Raw genomic sequence first — 15,488 nt, 5'->3', positions numbered from 1 at the left:
TTTAAACAAATATATATACACACACATAAATATATATAGAAAGAGGTTTGTGTTTACTATAACCTTTTTACGCAAATATTATGCAAGTATAAATCATGTACAATATCTGCATTAATATAATAGCATGTAATAGTTAACTAAAGATGATCATTCCATGAGAAAACCGAAAAAACTAATAGGGAATTAATTAAAATGAATGTTTAAAAGAATATGTAAATTAGCTATATTTTTTGCAGATGAATGCAATTTCATAACCCATATATTACAAAGTTGTATTTTCTTTTTAAATAAATGGTAAAAAGGGTGTTTAATATGAATATCAATACACACCAAGAAAAAAAAAAAAAGAATTTATAGGAGTATAAATCAACATTTTTTAGGATTATTTAATGCAAAATCCAGTCATTTTGGTAAAAAGTTATTCTTCAAGTTCTTTATATCCTCAAATATGTATTCATAGTGTTTGATTTGATTTTTTTTGTAGAAAGAAAATTGTTTTGGTTTTTGACTTTGCAGAACATGATTGAGTTTTGGAAAGGGAAAGGAAAAAAAGTAACAACATAAATGTTTGGTGCACTTTTGGTTAGGAAACCAGTATTCAGACAACTTGATCTGGTAGCACCAGATGACCTAACAGATCTTACCACTCCAGGCTAAAGTGGACCTGGAAGCAATGGTAACTAAGAGAAACGCCACATTCCCTACAGTCCACAAATGGAGCCTCACCACTGGGGCACTGGATGTCTTTTAAAGTCATATCCAGAACCGGAAGCAGCAAATTTATCAAACACATGCCATAATAGTATTTACAGAAAAAAATGAGACTAGCAACATCACCTCTGCAGTGCGGGTGATACTAAAAGATATAATTACGAATTACTTAAGACTTCTATACGATCAGGGCTGACGGAATAAGAACAATCTATTCCTGTGGATTAAATAAAAAGCCCAGTTCGAAATTCTATACAGCTTCTTGAATTTGGCAAGACGTGTTTGAAGAAGACTACGGGTTACATCAGTCGAAACGTTGTGAGAATAGCATCCAAGATGAGAACAGTAGTCGAAAGAATTCAAATAATACAAATTATGAATCCTTATGTCAAAAAATTCAGACAAAAATAAAATTTATTTATTTGCTGTACTTATGCATATATGAAGAAAAAATAATAACGATTAAATCCAACAAGACTTCTTCTGAGCGAGTTAAAATGTGAAATAATTACAAATTTAAAAAACGCAATAGACATGAGAAAATAAAATGTGGGGGAGAGAATGAATATATATATTCATTCTCTCGCCAATATCTTATTTTCTCATGCCTATTGCGTTTTTTAAATTTGTGTGTGTGTGTGTGTATATATATATATATATATATATATATATATATATATATATATATATATATATATATATATATATATATATGTATTGCTAAACAGAAGGTGGTGGGTTGGGATGGCCGATGATTGAACCTTTCAACAAAATGTCAAAATGCCACATGCAGAAGAAATGAGGTCAAATCGAACACAAACAAAACAAAGAAAAAGAAAAGAATGTCATGGCAAATGCGGGTAGGCTGCTTCGTACCTTTGGAGATCACAGAGCGAGGGAAATTTGTTATTTACCATGTACTAGCTAAACCAACCCGGTACGTTTTACTTACAGTTTTGTTTCACTTTTTTTTATATTTTACTTACAGGGCTGCTACCCTGCGTTGGCCAGAGCAAAAAAAAAAAAAAAAAAAAAAAAAAAAATATAACATATTTCTATAAAAACTTCTATCTCTCTACCTCTCTCTTCCTAACTCCCTTTTTTCTCCTCCGCACAGCCCATTTGCTTCTAACTGAACACACACACACACACAAACTCTCTTTTGTATAATCTAACGAGTTGGCATTTTCTTTCAAAGTTAGGACATAATAACACTGAAAAACCGCCCCCCCCCCGCCTCCTAACGACACCTAGACCAGTTGACCACCAGAGAATAGAAAAAAATTTCTAAGTTCTAGGTATTATCAATTCAGTACATCACTTGTTAAGAATATATCAACTTTTGTGGTGCATGATTTGTAGTTTTTTACTTTTAGCTGGACATACAGACATACACACCAAGCCATAAAAAAATAAATAAATAAATAGATGTTAAATAGTGTTAATTTTCTCATTCCCATACCTTCAAGAAGAGAAATTTCTTTTTCTTTTTATGTGATGAGGTCTTCTTAGCACTACTGAAAGTGCCAAATAAAATTAAGGATGCCTCCAGAGCATTACAAAATAAATAAGTCCCTCTACCTTTTCTTTGTCAAGAAATAATAAGTTAAATGCTGAGTTAGCATCTTTCAATTTAAAAAAAGACACGGACTCATTTCCTGCGCAGTATTTATATATGATAACATTAAAAATCGTGTTCACTTCTTGATAATATTAAATAATATAAATGACCATTTGACCCCCCCCCCCCAAAAAAAAGAATCTTTTTACTAAATTTTAGATATTATTTTTCTGGGGTTATATTGATTAAAAAATAAATCAACTTTATGAGGGTTTGTTGCATATTTTTTAAGTTTTAGCTGGACATATAGACACACAGAAAACTGCTCTTTATATAATAGAAGATCATTTAAATTTTATTTTTATCTGCTTTTTCCAAATTACTAAAAGCGGAATTCCACTAAAAAAAACCAGAGAACTCAAATCCCTGATTACATAATTTTTATTAAAAAAATGTCGAAAATTTAAGGTTTAAGCTTAAGCGGCCTTAAGAAGATACTGAAATTCAGGGAACCTTTCTTAATTGGTATCTAATGAATAGGGATTAAATTCAATGCCAATTTGAAAGTTTTTAATTTTTCAAATGGGTGTTTCCATATTATACCCTTTAAAACTTTTCCAAACTAAAATTTTCACAAAAATCAGAGGTATTTGAATTCTTATGAAGTATTTTCACTTCATTTTACCCTCTTTGCCTAAAACTAAATTAAACCACATGTAGTCCACATTACCACTCCTTATGCCTAGCAGCTGTGCTCCAAAAATTTATGATTGATTTATTAGTTTAGGAATAAATCCTGTACGTAGAAACATATACACATACGAGGTGCCTTCAGTAGTTTCCAGACTTTGTTCGTATGGGCACTTTCATTGATAGTACACACATGAAACTCTAGTCTCCTTTTGAAGTAATCTTCTCCAGCTGTAATGCACTTGTACCGTTCCAACAACTTTTTGAAGGCTCAATGGAACTCCTCTTGTGTGAGCATGTCAATGACCTTCATCACAGCCTCTTTCATCAATTGTCTCATAACGGCAAACTCTAAGGTTTTCCTTGATCTTAGAGAATAACCAAAAGTCACAGGGAGCAATGTCTGAACTATAGGGAGGGTGAGGAACTGTATTGATGCCCATCTTGGTCAAATAGTCTGTGACAAGGATGGAGTTGTGGACTGGTGCATTTTCGCAAATCTTCCACATATTCAGTTTCTCGCGAGCGAATAACCGTGTGAACAGTTCCTACACTAACATCAAACTGTGAACTTATTGTCTCCATAGACACACGACGATCTTTACCCATGAAATTCTTTATTTGGCTAATCAATTCTAACGTTCTGACTTCTTCACTCCTTCCACACCTCTCATCATCCCCCATAGACTCCCCATGTTCTTTGAATCTATCATGCCACTAAAAACTGATGCTTGATTCATGCAAGATGGTCCAAAAGCAGTCTGAAGTATTCCATACGTTTCGGTGGCAGTTTTTCCAAGTTTAAAACAGAATTTTATTGTATATCGTTCTTCTAAATTGTCCTCACGTCCAGATTGCATTTTTAAAATTGACCAGCTGTGATAATCAGGCTTTAGTAGAGTGTATTCCAATTCCTGCTGTAGCTGTTCATTTGAACCTGAAATCATAAAAATTGGTCAGTCATCCCATAGGATGTATAGCAATAAAATACTGAATTTTCAAAAGTCTATGACAATTTTAAATGCCTGTAAAAAAAAAAAAAGTCTGGAAACTTATTAAGGGCACATCGTACCTAACTTTACATAGAAACATCTCTTCCCTGTTACATGTATAAGCAAAGCGATGAGGAGTCGATGCACATGTGACCTTAAATGCCATGTTTCATCAATCAGAATTTGGAAGCCTCTATCAACATTTCAATCAAAAATCATATTATGCTTATTAATAATAAAACCACTGAAAATAAAAATAACAATAAGAACATAAGTCAGTCGAGAAACTGCATACCTCTATCTGACAATGTAAGGATGAGCCAAAGTATTATCTGGACCTTACTTCTCCAGTGTCTGAAGTATTTCCAAAATCATGGCATGGAAACGTTGATAACTTAAAAATTAGTTATCTCTTCAGAAAGAATGCTCCTATATAAACACTCTAGTCATTATTAATAGTTATATTACATCGAGTTTTAAACATTCATTTATCATTGGATAATTGCTTTGATTCTACAATTTTAGTATTATAATCAATATTTTCTTTTTAGTTATCAGTTGAGAGATGAAGAACATGATGAGAGGATTGAAAATGATTAATGGAATGGATCAAGTTTGTATATTTGTCGGGCAGTATATGGCAGGAATCTGTTGACATTGGATTTAAATGTGGTCATGTTGTAATCTGCAGGGAAGCAGTCCCATGGTAATGTTTTCAACAGACATAAATCTATTGCGACAAAGCTCAGTTCATGAAAATTAAAACTGATGGAAGAGGGGGAAAAATAGAGTTTTGCTTCATTGTAATAAATACATGAGTACTTGCTGTGAATGTCTTACAAGGAGATTGGAGCTCAGTCGAGCAACTTGCATGGGAATACCTTAATATTATTACTACTGTTGCTACGATCATCATTATTTTTACTAAAATTATTATTTTTTCATTAGGTTTGCTTATTACAGCAATCATGTTTTTCAAACAAAATCAATTGAGCTTAATATAATTTCTATTGGTAATTTTAGATGGCTAGTCATTTCTATTGGCAATTTTAGATAGCTTGTCATTCTTAGTAAAATATTTATCTATCATATAGAAAATATTGTGCCAATCTATTTTTAATTCAGTTTGTATTTCATCTAAAAGTACTTAATACTTTCAAAAGTTTTCATTAAAAGTAAAAATTGGAGTATTGATAAAAAAAAAGATGTCTAATGAGAAATCATAAATAAATTTTCAATGGATACAAATAAAACATTTTAAATGGTTTTAATAATTTTTCTAAAAGTTGTATAAAGCGTAGACATATGAAAAAGCATATAATCTCAGAAATATAACATTTAATATATTAGGTTGGTGCAAGCCATGTTATATATCATTTTGAGGCGCGTTTTTCACCCTATTGAATCGTGTTATTCGTTACTGTTCTCAATCTCTTCATTCATTTTTTTGCAGGCTTTTCGACAGCATGAACAAAATTCAAATCTGCACGATTTTCTTGTTCCAGTTCAAACTAGGCTGAAAAGTTACTAAGACAGCTTATGATATCAATGATATGTTTGACTTAGGAACCACTAATGAACATGTGGCACAATGGTGGTTCAAGAAATTTCGCATTGCTGATGAGAGCCTCGAAGATGAAGATGGTCCTGGTCAGCTGACTACAGTTGATAACAAACTTTTGAAAGCCTTAATTGAAACCGATTCTCGCAAAATCACAAGAGAAGTTGCTGTTGAACTTGAGGTCGACTATTCAATAGTTGTTCGCCATTTAAAGCAAATAGGGAAGTAAAAAAAATTGGATGAATGGGTACTACATGAATTGAACGTTAATAAAAAAAAAATCGTCATTTTGAGATGTCTTCTACGCTCCTTCTGTACAACAAAAATGACCCATTTCTCAAGCAGATTGTCACGTGTGATGAGAAATGGGTCCTCTATGATAACTGGTGATGTTCGGCACAGTGGTTGGATGCCAGAGAAGCTTCACAACACTTCCCAAAGCCGAAATTGCACAAAAAAAATTAAAAAAAAAAGGTTATGGCGACTGTTTAGTGGACTGCAGCCAGTCTCATCCATCATAGTTCTTGAATCCAGGTGAATGATTACGGCAAAGAATGCACCAGAAGCTCTAACGTATATGCCTGAGATTGGTTAATATGAAGGGACCAATTCTCCTCAATGACAAGGCTCGCCCGCATGTTGCTCAACTAACCCTGCAGAAGCTGAACGAATTGGTATATGAAATTCTGCCTCACCCGCCATATTCACTGAACCTCTCGACCACCGATTATCACTTTTTCAAGCATCTCAACAACTTCCTGAGCGAAAAATGCTTCAAAAGCCGAAATGACTCCATCGCTTCCAGAACTCCGGATTTCTATTCTAATGGGATAAATAAACTTGTTGGCAAAAATGTGTCAATTCTAATGGTTCTTATTCGATTAATAAAGTTTATAATGAAAGGAGTTATGATCTTAAAAAACGACATTATGTTTGCACCAACCTAATACATGAGTATAAATTGAGATGATATTGGTTGAGGAAAAAAAAGAAAAAAGGCAAAAAGTGAAAAAAATAGAAAAAGACAAAGAAAAAACGAAAGGAAAAAAACAAAAACAAATAAAATATTAAAAAGAAAAAGACAAAATATATAAATATAAAAAGTAGCAATTACAAAGAGAACAAAAAATAGTAAACATTGAAAAAGACAAAAAGAAAAAGGCCAAAAAGATAAAAAGTGAACAAAAAGAAAAGGACAAAAAGGAAACAACAAAAATGAAAAAAAAAAACAAAGAGAAGAAAAAGCCAAAAAAAAGAAAATAAAAAAAATAAAAAGGAAAAAGTGAACAAAAAAAAGTGAAAAAAAAAAAAGTGAAAAGAAAATGAAAAATGGAAGCTTTTTTTCCACCTATGTTATGTTATTTTTAAAATGCTGACCCAGTTTCTTTTGATAGTTAATGTGCCTTAAGCCTAAGTCTAGTTAAATGCGAGTGATTTGCTCAGTGTCTCTTTAGAAGTAACCACTGTTAAACGGACAGGTACGAGCAGAGAGCATAGCATGAGTAGAGGAAAGACTTTATTGACTTCAAAACTCAGAGGTATGTAAACAGAAACATGTGTGCATAATAAACGCACCCATATATACATTATGTATATTAATGTGAAAGTGTAGGTATAACACACACACACACACACACATCTTCACTTTCTCTGTACAGGGGTCTGTCAGGGACCTTGATATGAGAAAACTTTAATAATACGTATACTTTTATAATTATTATATTTTTATGTTTTCCATAAGGCCATTTTTTATTTTTTTTTAAATGTGAAGAGACTTATTTTTAGCCGAGAAAAATTATATATTATAAAATTATATATGTGTGTGGATGTATTTTTAAAATAGTAATGTAACAACAAAAAAACTAAAAGAAAATTACTGGTAAAAGTTTGAATAACTTATTTATTATAAAATTTAAAAAAAAAAAAAACACTTTTATATTCATTATAAAATTAAAAAAAAAAAAAAGAAAGAAAAGATTATTCATTTCTTAAATAAAAACACCTTTTATTTATTACTAGAATGCTGTCCGGCATTTTTTGATCCTAAAATATGTTTAAATATGATATTTTAATTTATGCAGATTTTGTATTTATTATAGAGCCAATTCTCTATTGATTATTATATTGTACCCGCTATACAGTAATAATATTAAAAGTAAAATAAATAAATAAAATAAAATTAAAAAAAAAAAAAAACTCGGTGCTATCAGCTGGAATCAAAATCAAAACATACAATCCTCCAGCCTTAGACATTAGTATTTGAGCTATTATCAGATGAATTAGAAATAGCTAAAAATGAACAGACTTTAATATACATTTTTGCATGTGTAGAAGAGCACTTTAAGTTTACTAACCCTTGTCAAGTTCCATTTTTTTTTCAATTTTAATCATTTAGAAGTTATTTTTGCCGGCTAAAGACTAGATCGAATTTGTCTCACATGTCCAAATTACCTATATATCAAGCTTTCAGTCTGTAGACTAAACAGTGAACGAGGAGTTTGGTAGAGATCGTTCCTCAGACAGACAAAAAAAAAAAAAAAAGACCCAAAAACTTTGCCTTGCTCTATTAAATCAGATTAATTTCCTCCCCAAAAAGGATTTTATATCATCTTAATTTTTAAGTCAGCTAACCATGGTAAACATACAAGTTAAATATCAAACGTGCAAATACAAACTGTTTCTATACGACTATACTTTTTCTTTTTTAAACATAGAAAATGTAGAATACTATTTTGAGGACTTCAAATTTATATAGATAGGTCATGTGACCCTTTTTTTTTTTTTTAAATAAAACATTTACAAAATTAACAGCAGAAGAAGTTGGACAGGTTTCAATAACTATTAAAATATTCAGTTTTATTAAAAACCGGTTACTCAATCTCCAGAATACGACTTCATTAAAGAAGCGTTTCATTTGACAAAATATTATAACGACTTTATCATTTCTATGGCCTTTGGGATGAGATCATACTTGAAGATTTGCTTGTTTTTGGTTTTTAACAAACCGGAAAGCAGTGAACAGTCTATTATTTAGAAAAGATTAGGAGGATTTTATTAATCAAGTTTTTGTGCTCCTCCATTTTATATTCTAATGAATGCAAAACTTATGGCCATTTCTCAAACTAACAATCAAGTGAAAATGCCCTATTCCAAGTGAATTCAATTTTTCATAATAGAGCACCATGTATTATATATATATATATATATATATATGGCTTATGTATATGCGATATCAGTCACAAACTTATTTGCATATTGGTGTTGCTAAAAAGACATTTTATCAATTAACTATTATTATTGTTTTTGTTTTAATCAATCATTGTTTTGATTTTAATATAAGAAATACTTCTGTTTCGCAAATATTATTTGTTTTATGACAGATATTTAGCATTTGTGTTCAGATGTTCTTTAGTTTTGCCAATTTATTTCTTGACCATGTCAGAGTTTTGTGTTATACTAAAACAGCACTCATCCAAGGAGTGAATCGGCTTCCTCGAAAGGAGAAAGTTTCATGGGTTGGTTGGTTGGTTGGTTTTATTTTATGGCATATCAACCCTTTTCAGGTTATTTAATGCCGAATCCGGTGATTTTGAAGAAAAAATTTTTAATAGAATATATTTGTTTTTTGCAAGTCAGTTTCTATTTAACCCATAGTTGAGACCCTAACAGGTACTACCACTCCGGGTCAGAGTGGACCTGGGAGCAATGGCAATTAAAGGGTGGCTCCCCACTCCCCAGAGCCCGCAAGCTGGGACCTCACCATCGGATATATTTTAAGGTCATATCCAGGACCAAGTTTCATGGGAGTATGAAATTCACAATCAGTTTATAGTCGCTTGCATATCCCCCGTGAGGAGAGATGACGATGTTAGATTTTTGCAGTTCTTGCAGAGAGGCGTTGACATCACTCCGATATACAGTGCCTGATATTTCCAAATGGTCACCCATCTGGTACTGACCATGCTCAAGGTTGCTTAACTTCGGTAATCTAACAAGAACCGGTGTGTCAACATGATTATGCCTTATGTTAGAGTGGAGGTGGATGTCAATGTTTATTGCTACATATCAGCCTTGGCTGTCCCTTTACAGCTTTCAGCATTGTGGGTTTTTGGTTTAAAATAAAACTTGTTTTTTTTTTCCTTATTTTTGTGGAAAAACGAAGCTAGTTCTCATTTTTTTCTGTTAATTTTCTTTATTGCTTAAGACCATTACACGAATGATCATTTTTTAATGTTTTATCATTTGAAACGATTGTAATTTTTTAAAGAATTGTCTCTTACATAAGGAACCATTTTTTTTTTTTTTAAATATTTTTATTACTAAAATTGATTTTATTATACAAGTTTGGTCACATTTTTTAGAACATTATTTTGTAAGGTTAATGTGAAAATATTAGAACACCAAATGAAATATTTTATTAAATGATTAAAATCATTTTTTTTTCTGAGACTTTCGGTACAATGTACCTTTTTCAAAGAAAATGTAGATGTAAAGAATACGTTTAGTGTTGGTTTCATTATTTTATTCAACTTTTTATGCTTTCTTTTATTTTTGTTACCTTGGTTAATAATGTTAACCTTGTTTTGAGAAACAAAAGCAGTCTCTACCATATTCAAATATTAATAAAAACCGTTTGGAATTACTTTCTTGGATCTGCTCTCATATTTACTCTGTTTTGTGTGTTTCTTGCTTCTATCAATTTTTTAAAATTCTTTCTAACCCAAAAAATAAATTTTATTAACGACTGCAAAATTTCATAATTAGAGAAACCGATTCTGACAAGTTGCGATCTATTTCTAAATAACAGGTGTAAAAGCAAACTGATTTCTATTTTTGTCTCCTTTTTACAGGAATGCAAAATTTCATTAGGGGGACCGGTTTGATTTTCGCTTGTTTTTTTTGTTTTTTTCCTATTCTGCACGATTGTTATTGTTTATGTTAATATTTAAAAGATAAATTTGTATTGAAATCGGCAAAAGCTATAGAAAACAGAGCTATTAAACCTGGCATAATGATATGGAACCAGAAGGAGAAAGAAGCAACTTTAGTAGAAGTTGGTGTCCCCTATGATGCTGGGTTAAATTAAATAGAACTGAGAGGATAAAGATAACGAAATACCAACGTCTTATGTATGACATGAAAAGAAACTGGAATCTTAGTAAGATCTCCATCACTCCAGTAATTATCGGAGCATTTAGACTCATGAAAAAGCACTTTAAAAACTACCTGGCAAATATACCCAGTGAACTAAATGCAAGAGAGATAAATAAAAAAATTGTACTTAAAGGAGCACTTAGAATTTGAAAAAGATCTCTCAGTTGAAATGTACGAGATAGCAGGTGAATGTCTGCCATCCGGTAGGATGCCCCATTTCCAGCTAAAACAAAATAGGAAAATTCAGAAAAAAATGTATATATATATATATATATATATATATATATATATATATATATATATATATATAAAAAGATGGTCATAGATGAATTGTTTCATGAAATGTTTTTATCTTTTTGAAATAAATCTGTTCAGAAATTAATCAAAAGATGATGATTCATATTTTTCTTATCAACGACAACATTGACAGATTTTTATGAATCTAAAATTGAAGTTACACATCGAAATGAATTCATATAAAAGTTTTTTTTTTTTTTATATTATTTATCAGACCTATCTTCGTCTTGTATCCTGGCATGTTCATGCTGTAGATGAAATCATGATTAGTGTTCTCCATAAGCTTCACACCATTGTTGGTCCAATTCCTCTGAAGACATCACATGATTTTGAACTTGGCAAAATACATGGAGTGGGGTTGCCATTACCTTCCCCAGCGCAGTGGCATCTGATTCTCCTGTTTGCACCTATCCGTTGTCCTTAGATCATTCACATAGTTACAGTCGAATAACATAACTCTTAATACCATAGAACCCTTGATCTGTTAAGGATTCATCTCGTCCATGGCCATCCAACGTTCTGCTGCCGACATCATCAGAGTTACCCTCTCCTAGATGCATGTCTTAACAAAGACTAGAGGTGCATCTTTCCCAGTGAATTAATGTGTCTCCAGATACCACCCTGGAAATTTCTTATGACTCAGCATGGTACATACAGCTCCTAGCCTTCCCAAATGGTCACCCATCTGGTACTGGCCAGGCTCATCATTGCTTAACTTTAGTGATCTGGCGGGAACCGGTGTGTCAATGTGATTGTACCGTATACCCCTATACTATCATCAAAACAGGTTTTGTGTTTCAATATCTCTCGTTAAACCAGATTGTGCACCATAATGAGAATTTTTATGACAGTTTCCTGAACCTTAACACTTCCCATTATGACAAATTAGAAGCGAATGCTTTGTTTTTGATACCATCACTATAAGATTGTCATACAGAGCCAATAGACTCCCTCCATTTGGTTTAGTTTTTCAACAGAGTCTCCTCTCCCTTTCCTAGATGTGTTGCCTTCACCATGGCTGAGGAACATCTGCCATCTTGTATGGTAACCCTCTAGAATATCAGGAGGCTGACAAGTACTACACCTTGTTCAAGAATGATCTGAAACTGTGCAAGGCAGGGGCATTCATCTTCCTGAGGTATTATACATACAGCACATAGTATTTGTATTACTTGCACTTTCGAAATAGTTATCCATACTTTCTATTCTAATTTTGAGAGGTTTGTTTTCTTCTCTCTCTCTCTCATATATATATATATATATATATTATTCAATTTAAGTAAACAAAATTATCATTAGTTACAACAATAAATCTACTGTTTCAATCTAAAAAGATTTCATCAGGCAACACACAAAAAAGTCTTTAGACTGAAACAGTAGATTTATTGTTGCAACTAATGATAATTTTGTTTACTTAAATTGAATAATATATATATATATATATATATGAGAGAGAGAGAGAAGAAAACAAACCTCTCAAAATTAGAATAGAAAGTATCAGATGGATAACTATTTCGGAAGTGCAAGTAATACAAATACTATGTGCTATGGCAATTTTATTTACTTAAATTGAATAAAATAATATCTTCCTCTTTTTATTGAGCACTAACAACAACCTCGTGAAATTCAATCGTTTTTCACTTTTAGATATTTTAAACTTAGAACAAATACATATATATAAGAAAAATAGCTATGCATCAAATAGTCGTTTTTGTTCAATGTATCATGTGTAATAAAGTGGCATTAAATAACCCAAAAGATTGATTTAAAAAAAGAAACAAAATCAATCACTTTATATATATATTCCCCAAAGAACGTTCTCGTGCTATCAGATCAGGTTGTCTGAAGATATTGGCTTCCTGATTCAAATGCAGCCTAAATTAATTTTTTTTTTGTTTTTAACTTTTAACTCTTTGCAAAACTCAATCGTGTTCTGCAAAGCCAAAAACAAAAGACCCCCTTCCTCTTCTCTTTTTTTTTTGCTCACCTATTTCCCTACTAGCTTCTTGAATTAAAATGCACGAAACATTAATATTATAACCCTTTCCTTTTGCAAAGTTCAATCATGTTCTGCAGAGATGGGAACGAAAACAACAGAATTCACTACAAGACAATCAAACGAAGTAATACGAATTAATAATTGAAGAATATAAAGAACTTGAAGAATAAAAAACTTTCTACAAAATCACTGGATTCAGCATGAATAACCCAAAAGAGGTTGATGTACTGTGAAACTAAAAAAAAATAACTAACTAAACCAAAGAACAGACCAAAGGAGTTCCGGAAATCCTCAATTTTTTCCCCCAAACCACTGTTGCCTGTGCCAACCTCATCAACTTGTCTCTGCTCATTAAGGACTCGCAGCAATTATAAAAGGCACTAACAATCGATCAAAATGCCTCATGTCTTAGGCGCGTATCAGTCAAGACCAAGCCTCATCACTCTTTAGTCATATATTTTGTCACTAATCTGTAAATGGTAGATTCTATTCTATGGAAATTAAAAGATGACTTCCTATTCCCAAGAGCTCCCCATTTGGGGGCCACACTACCAGATGTGTGTCATACCTATGTTTCATCAAAGTAAACATTCAACAATAATAATAATAATAATAATAATAATAATAATAATAATAATAAAAAGCTTAATAAAACAAAAATAAAAAGTTGAATGTCACTAATGGATAGGATCTGAATCAACCTTGATATTATAACTAGCAAATATATACTTCCTGTTAAAGCATATTTGCTAGCTTGGGAGCATGGTATCATGACAGCCAAACATATACTACGTTCCTCCCACTTCCAAAGATAGAGGTAATATCTAAAAGGATGGTATCATAATGAACAAACATATACTACACTACACCCCCAAGGAAGTAGATAATGCCTGGGAGAATGGTCTAATAACAACAGAACAAATACTACAGGACCCTCACCCCTAAAAAAAAAAAAAAAGAGCTTGTAATACCTGAGAGAATGTTCTCATGACAACAGAACAAATAGTACACGTCTGAGCTCCAATCTATGGTACCCCCTTGCCAAACTTTCATGAAAAACACTCGTCTAGCTGAAACCACTATCAATAATTTTCCCCTCTCTTTCTTTATCTGTGCCTAAACTTAAACGTGGATTCCATGAATAAAGCTTCTTTCTTAAAACTGTGGAACCCTGTTCCATTTGCCTGCTTTCCAACTGACTATAATATGGTTGTCTTCAAGTCCAACTTAAACAAGTTCTTCATGAACTGTCCCATTAAGTAATCCAATTTACCAAATTTACACTACTAATGATTACTACACTATTGTCCTAATGACTACCGTACACTCATTAACCCTCATCCTCAAGTTGCCTACAGGCCTTGATAAGTTGAGTCCTTTGTAAAAAAAACCCAAAAAACACTCCATCCTCCTTCTAGAATTGAGCATCATACAATAGTACCATTAATAATTAATTAGTAATAGTATAGTTTTGGAATAAGACAGACATATACCAAATTTCCATTGGTAATAGATAACATAGGATCTGCACGAACATTAAACGTTATGATGTATAAAAGATGTTTTAAAATGTACATGTTTATACTATCTCTACTTCTATAAAGTCACACCGTTTCTGGTTATAACAGTGAGCTAAACATCCACGGAAAGGTCTCATGTTCTGAAAACATCTGATATAATTAGATCAAGACGATGATTTCTACTTCACACAATAGAAGAGCGATACTTGACGACGATCAAAGTTGTAGGGTTGACTAATTTGCATATGTATTTACAAAAGGGCATCTCATTAATTAACTATTAGTTTCTGTTATTTCAATTTTTAATGGTTTTTTTAGTTTAACAATACATACTTCTATTTAAAAATCTATATTATACTAGCGGGGGGGGGCAGGTGTTTAGGTGGTGTAGTAAGGAACCCAGGGAGGGGAGGATCAAAACAACAGTAGCGGGGGTGCCCAGTGCCCGGGTGGTGTAGTTAGGAACCCCAGGGGGTGAAAAAAAAAAAAAGTGGTAGTAGCGGTGGGGGAAATCTAAACAACAGTAGGCAGAGGTGTTTAAAAAAAAAAAAGTGGTAGTAGGCAGGCATAACGTGAAAGAGAAAAAAAAGTGAAATCTTAGCCGATGTCTCCATCGCCTGACCAGAAGTTTCGAATGTTGAAATTAAGTGTAGTCAATCCGACCAATATGATGACTTGCGGAAATGGTGTCGCAAAAACCGACCCACCCTTGTAGAAAACTGACCAGTTAAGAGTGAAGGAATTAATGTTTTTGGCCAATTTTTCGATATTTGTCATTTGAAACATCAAGCTTCAAAACGATACCAATCTCGCCAGGATTTGTGGTGTCTGTCGAAAATTTTTGGCAGGCATACAAACATACATACATACATTCACACAAACCAACGATTGAGATTTATATTATAGACTAGCGAGGGGTACCCGGCGTTGCCCGGGTGTTTGTAGGTATGTGTGAAAAAAACCCGAAGAAAAACAGGTGCCCGTGAAAAAAAAAAACGAAGCC

At 32.4% G+C, this 15,488-nt stretch overlaps 2 protein-coding genes across 5 annotated transcripts in view; one reads left to right on the top strand and one right to left on the bottom strand.

Annotated features, from left to right (window-relative positions):
• The window catches only part of LOC145279791 (regulator of MON1-CCZ1 complex-like), a 162,487-nt gene that overhangs the window by 46,691 nt on the left and 100,308 nt on the right, over positions 1 to 15,488 (bottom strand). The gene's annotated exons all lie outside the window — the stretch shown is intronic.
• Positions 1,515 to 15,488, top strand: part of LOC145279793 (uncharacterized) — a 43,506-nt gene continuing 29,532 nt past the window's right edge. Inside the window, exon 1 of one of the 2 annotated variants that reach the window (XM_080131122.1) lies at positions 1,515 to 1,648. The gene's annotated coding sequence lies outside the window, so the exon portion shown is untranslated. Of the gene's footprint in view, positions 1,649 to 6,917; positions 7,054 to 15,488 lie in introns of those variants that run through there. The other variant, XM_080131121.1, reaches the window with a different exon arrangement.

Source organism: Euprymna scolopes, chromosome 7 (genome assembly GCF_053919585.1).
Source record: "Euprymna scolopes isolate OS-2025 chromosome 7, ASM5391958v1, whole genome shotgun sequence".
NCBI lineage: Eukaryota > Metazoa > Mollusca > Cephalopoda > Sepiida > Sepiolidae > Euprymna > Euprymna scolopes.
Note: the sequence above shows the minus strand (reverse complement) of the source record. Positions and strands in the feature narration are given on the sequence as shown.